This window comes from Pipistrellus hanaki, assembly GCF_964339955.1.
Source record: "Pipistrellus hanaki genome assembly, chromosome: 17".
Lineage (NCBI taxonomy): Eukaryota > Metazoa > Chordata > Mammalia > Chiroptera > Vespertilionidae > Pipistrellus > Pipistrellus hanaki.
The window spans coordinates 48,290,827-48,296,832 of NC_140519.1; the positions used below are offsets into that span (position 1 = coordinate 48,290,827).

The 6,006-nt window shown below is 57.3% G+C and overlaps 1 protein-coding gene across 3 annotated transcripts in view; it reads right to left on the minus strand.

Moving 5' to 3' along the window:
• The window catches only part of FAM135B (family with sequence similarity 135 member B), a 68,842-nt gene extending 63,441 nt beyond the window's left edge, over nucleotides 1-5,401 (minus strand). For 2 of the 3 annotated variants that reach the window (XM_084864636.1, XM_084864634.1), the window contains exon 1: nucleotides 4,923-4,964. The gene's annotated coding sequence lies outside the window, so the exon portion shown is untranslated. Of the gene's footprint in view, nucleotides 1-4,922; nucleotides 4,965-5,343 lie in introns of those variants that run through there. The other variant, XM_084864635.1, reaches the window with a different exon arrangement.
• Between the last annotated feature and the right edge of the window lie 605 nt (nucleotides 5,402-6,006).

Below are 6,006 nucleotides of genomic sequence, written 5' to 3' on the forward strand. Positions count from 1 at the left end.
TAATTTTATTTCAGAGAGGAAGGGAGTTGGAGAGAGAGATAGAAACACCAATGATGAGAGAGAATCATCGATCGGCTGCCTTCTGCACACCCCCAACTGGTAATCAAGCCCACAACCTGGGCATGTGCCCTTAATCAGAATCGAACCCGGGACTCTTCAGTCCACAGGCTGATGCTCTATCCATTGAGCCAAACTGGCTAGGGCAAGGCTTTCACTCTTGCTGGCTGTGGGACTGTAAGAAAATCATTTCCCCTCCCTGTGCCTCGGTCCCCTCAGCATTAAACGGGGCTAGCAAGAACTCTGCACGGAGAATGAATAAATTTAGCTGCAGGGAAGTACCGACTATGGTCACTAGCACGTAGTAGGTGCTTAGAAAGAGCTACCCTCCTCACCTCCACTATACCACAGACTTCAATCCCACCTATCACTGAGAGGGTTTCTGACCTTTTTTGCTGTTGTTTCCAGTATCCACAGGCTTTTGAAAAGAAGAGAGGAAACAGCGCACAAGGAAATCTCATTCTGTTATTCAGAAACAATCGTATTAATATTCATTTTATCCTGTGGAAGGGCCGGTACAGGCTGGCACATTAAATCCTGAGCTTGCTATGCTAGCCTGGGCACAAGATTCCAAGGATAATCTGATCTTTAAATATTTCCTTTAAACAGACTAAAAAAAGGCCATTTATCCTCCAGTGCAATTTATATTCTGATGTAAGACCAACACGGTTTCACCACCCCCCAGTCCCGCCCTCCACCCTGCAGTCAGAGCTCAGTGTGATGTTGTACCCAGAAATCAGCTTCTCAGAAAACATCTACCAAGACCTCAGAACAGCAAATTCTTTCATATTTAATTGCAGTGGCTTCTGATGGGACTTGTGTAGGAGTTATGCTCCTGCCTTGTTCCAGCAGCCTCTCCGGACAGTAATTCCGTTTTCCTTGGAGACTCACTGCCATTTGTGAATGTGACTTACTGCTGAGCGCCCGCATGCCTGCCGCGCAGACACTCCCGGGCCATGGCGATCTCCCAGCTCCTGCATCACAACCCAGCGTTCGGCTACGGAGCCTATGGAAGCCCCTTGGTCCACCCCACAGAGGTGCCCTCTGAGGAGGAGTCTCCTCCAGCTTCCTCAGGGCCCACAGTGGAATGTCAACCTCACCATCCTCTTAGCTGATACTGCAGTATGTAGGCTAGTCTTTAATCAGAATAAACACTCGCCCTGGCTGGGGTGGCTCAGTGGGTTGGATGTCATCCCCTGCACCAAAAGGTTGTTGGTTCAATCCCCAGGTGGGGTGTGCAGGAGGTAGCTGATCAAGATTTCACTCTCACATCAATGTTTCTCTCTCTCTCTCTCTCTCTCTCTCTCTCTCTCTCTCTCTCTCTAAAAATCAATAAAATTTTCTTTTTTTTAAAAAAGAAACACCACTGATTAATCACCTATTTGGGGCCACGTATTACAATGGACTCTGACAAGTGCCTTTCCCCCCAAAAAAGAGACATGTTGTTGGCTACAGGCAGAGCTGGGATTCGAACCCATGCCCATCTCACTCTAAAGGGTGAAAGAGCCAGGGGAGTCATCAGCCAGGGCAGGTAGAGAAGAAATGGGGCGCAGAGAGTGAGGAGAACAGACCAACAGAAGAGCTGTTCCCAAACCTGAATCTTTAGCTTACTCCACGCCCATGGGGCCCGGAGGGGGTCGGAGCTGTGGGCCATGGGGTACATCGCTATCTTCTCAGTTCTTTCCCCCCACCCGACAGGCAGATAACAAAGGTAAAAAATGCATTTGGGGCATTTCAAAAATTTCTGGAAACGTCTGTCACTTCATGGAGGAAGTGCCAGACCTGGCGCTTGTCCTCATGTGCATCTCCCCAAGCCCCCCCTCCCTCCCCTAGAAAGGTCATTATTGTGGCATCAGATAAGGCCAGGGTTGGTGGATGAGTACTGAAGGTCACTGGGAGCTCGCAAGTGGGAGAGCTGGGATTCCCGCCCATCTTGGCCAAGGCTGTGTGCATTAGACACAGAGATTTGGCTCCTTCTTTCAGGACAAGAAAATAATAAGGAAAATTAAGATGCATTTTGCAGTCAGTGAGACTGCCAAGCCTGCACAGCTATTTGGCCACTCCCAGCCCTCACCTCTCTGTGAGATGGCCATAAGCATGCACAGCTCCCAAGTGAGGAAACTGAGGCACGAGAAAGCAGGCATCCTAGGTCCGTATTCCCTCAGAGCCAAGAGTCAAATCTAGGTGTGTTGTTTGTTGTTGTATTTTTGCCGATCCGACAAAAAAATAAAAATAGGTGTAATTTTGATTCATTTACACCGGACAGCTATTGTGTTGGCTGTTATCACTTTTAAAATAGCGCCCTCACTAAGGTTTTCTCAGTCCAACCACGTGCTTTCCCACTGGACTGGAGCTGAGGTCAAGGAAAGGAAGGGAAGGAAATCCATTTTAAGTTTAAAATCTCTCATCGGTGTTTTCAGCAAGCGGTATGCGAAGGCCATTCCACACTCAATTATCCTGAAGTGCCACTTAACAAACAATGAACATTTTAAGGCAAACTAGGCATTTTTGTTTTCCTTCCTTCTGCGCCAGGGGCCAGCCTAATCCTTCACAGCAGCCCAGCGAGCACCTCCAGGCCTGTGGACACCCCGGGCCGAGGGCAGTGGCTAGGACCTCCTCTGTGCCAGCCGCCCCCGCAGCTGGTGATCACGTGGCCAGCAAGGCTCATTCCCTGGTTCAGCGGCCATGACCATGGCCGTGGCTGCACCGGCTGCTGGGCCATGACCGTGTAGATCAGGGGGAGGCTCCTGTGCTTAGGAAGCATGAACTCGAGAGCGGGGACAGGCATGTGTGCAAGCATGACACCGCACAGGCTGCCACAGAGTGGTCCCAGGCGCTGTGGGAGCAGAGGGAGAGTCGGGAAGGCTTCCCAGAGGAAGAGGCATTGGGTCCTGAAGGGAAGAGTCAGTCATTCTGGACAGAGACTGGCCTGAGTGAGCAGGGGTATCGAGAAGCAGGACTCACTGTGAGTGAGCCCCGGTTCCTCTAAGAACTGTGGTCCCCTGGCCATTACGCCCAGCCGCGGGCACTCAGTCACCGCGGGCAAACAGCCGGTATATACCGGGCCTGACGGAGCACAGGTGAACGAAGGAGCCCGTGTGTCCAACGTGCCCACCTAACCCACAGCGAGCGGAATCCCCACCGTGTGCAGGCCCTGTTGGCGCTATTAAGTGCTCAGCCAGCCCTGTGCTGAGCAGACCCTCTGTTCCCAAAGAGACGAGTCCTGCCTGTGACGCCAAAGCCCTTGACCTTCACCATTTGTGAGCAAAGAGATGACATGCTGTCCCCCGACAATGGCCACTTCTGTTCCCCGAGCGTGTCTCAGACCAGAGCACAGCGTCTCCACTGAGTCACCGGCCATCATCTGTGCTGCGGCCTCAGAGCTGACGTCTGCTTGCTGGTCAAGGCTGGGGTTTCTTCTAAAAAGAATGGCAACTCCTTCCATCTGCGTGGCACGTGAGGTCCCCACAGCCCTTCCTGTGCTCCCTCTCCATCGCCACTCACTGTCCCCGGAGCAGGGAGGGCCAGTGCCCCATTCTACAGATGGGGGAAAGGCGTCTCAGTCAGTGGGGACACTCAAGGTCACACGGCAGATACAGGATGGGATCAGAACTCACCCTCATCCTTTCTCTCTACCTTACCATCTGTCCGGGACACAGTCATATCGTCCTCATTACCACACAAGTCCCGGTGAAATGCAGACCACATCCCGCCCCTCAGGCAACAGGACTAACTACGGCAGAAATCACAAGCCCAATGGACCTGGGACTTGTCACTGCGCCCGCCCAGAGGCCGGGGCATAGAGAAGAATCAATGACCGCCCATCCGGAAACTGCCCCGAGACCCATTTCCCCGTAAGCAACAGCCTGGACACAGCTGCTTCCCCTAGCCCGATCTCCCTCTGCGCAGGCGTCCGGGGCCCTGGCCGCGCTGAGCGGGTCTGGCATGGCCCCCAGACCTCGGCCCCTCCTCTGGCTGCGGACGAGGCTAACAGCCATGGCTGCGGTGGGCAGGCGAGTGCCCCGCTGCTGACACATCTGTTAGCACCCAGAGCAGGAAGCCTGGTGGGAGGTGCTCCCTGGTTCACACGGAGCTGAGGCGGATCCTGCAGCGTCTGAATGTGGGAGAGTTTGCCGATGGCTGGAGCCCCCAGGGGTGGCTGGGGAGAGGGGGGTGGGGAGAGGAGGGGTGTCCCTATACCCTGTCGTCTTGTGTTGCTGGCAATAGTGGGGGTGCAGGATGGCTAGAAAAGAGGTGAGGAGAAAGGGGGGCGTCATGACTGCTAATTTATAATCTTGTTTCTATTCCCACCCAGCCCCAGTAGCCAAAGGCAGTAACAGGATAAACTCAGGGACACCCCTGGGCCCCCAAACGGCCACAGTTCCCTCGTCTACACATCCCTGCAGTTGCTGGCTTTGCAGCTGACTTCCCAAGGGCTGGGGCGAGCTGGTCCCTGTGCATGTCACAGCTGTGCTGCAGTGACACCCCACACACACCCCATCCCCAGCCCAGTCCCAGCCAGACTGGCCTCCGGGTAACAGGGAACCGCTACCACTGCCCCTTCACCCCAACCTGCCCCAGGTTCAAGGGCTCAGAGGACCTGCTGCTGGGGTCCAGATGTGCTCCCTCCTCCCTCAGCCTCCACCAGGGACTTCGGAGGGGGACCCACCCCCACTCACCCCGTTCTCCCCATCGGATGTCCCCTCTGGCCTCTCCAGACCTGCCCAGATGTGCCCGAGACCAGAGGAGAAGGAATCCCTGTTAAGTAAGAGAAACCATCCAACTAGCAACCAGGCTTCCAGAAACGTCACAGCCACCGACACAGGAGCGAGTTGCCGCCTCGGACCGCCAGTGCTCTCACCTACCTGTCTCCGCCGCAGGGCTCCCGTCTGCCGCCGCCTCCGGCCCCACTCCGGTCCCTCGGCTCCTCTGTCCCCGTCTTCAGCGCCAGCACTTGCAGCGGCGGTGGGCGGGCCTCGGAGCCCGGGCACCTGTGAGCGGGTCTCTGTCCCTGGTCCCGGGGGCAGCACGGCCACCTGGAGGAGGAGAGGGGAGAGGATGTGCCCTCCCCGCCGCGCCGCCGCCGCGGTGCTGATGCGGTTGCTATGGTTATGGAACTCCGCAGCTGCCCGCTCTGGGCGCAACAGCTGCCCGGCCGCGGCCTCCGGGCGGCCCGGCCAACGGGCCCTGAGCCGCGCAGCGGACGGGGCGAAGGAAGGGGATGCGCTGCGGACTCGGAGAAGCGCCCGGCGGCTGCGCGGACGCCCGCCTGCGGGCTCTGCTCACCTCGGCGCCCTTGCTGCTCCTTCCCCCGCCGGGACGCACCAGACCCCGCGCAGCGGCGCACAGCGCGCCCCCGCGGCCTGGAGAGCGCGCCGCGCGCCCGTCCTCCCGCTCTGTGCGCGCTCCCGCAGCCGCGCCGCCGCGCTGCGCCAGTGCCCGGAGGCGTGGTCCTCAGCCTGGCCCCGCCCGCTCGCCCGCGGGGCCTGTGAGGGGTGCAAGCGGCCAGGCCAGAGCCCCCAGCCTTACAGGCTCCTGGCCTGGAGCATGCTCAGTCTCCGCGTAGAGTCTGGAGTTGCCCTTGTGAACTGGGGCCTGGGATGCGGCCAAATCTCATAGGTCCTTCCCAGACCCCTGGGGGGGGTGGGGGGGGGGGGAATTAACCCCCACACGTCACGTGGCTGGGGGAGGGGTGACACTTTGAAGAGGGTGTTAAATCCAGTGGATGCCTGGCAAGGAGAAAGCCCTGAGCAATCTCTGCCTCCATACAGGCGGCTGCGCCTCTTCCACCAACCAGTGAACCCGTCTGCTGGTAACCCACTTCATCTGGCTTTGGGGTTTAGAGATTTGTAGGATTCGGTCCAGAGTGGAGAGAAGTCTCCGGGTGGGGGGTGGGAGGGGGTTGAAGCAGCAACCATCCACTGAGCATCCTTCACAGGCCTTGCAGGT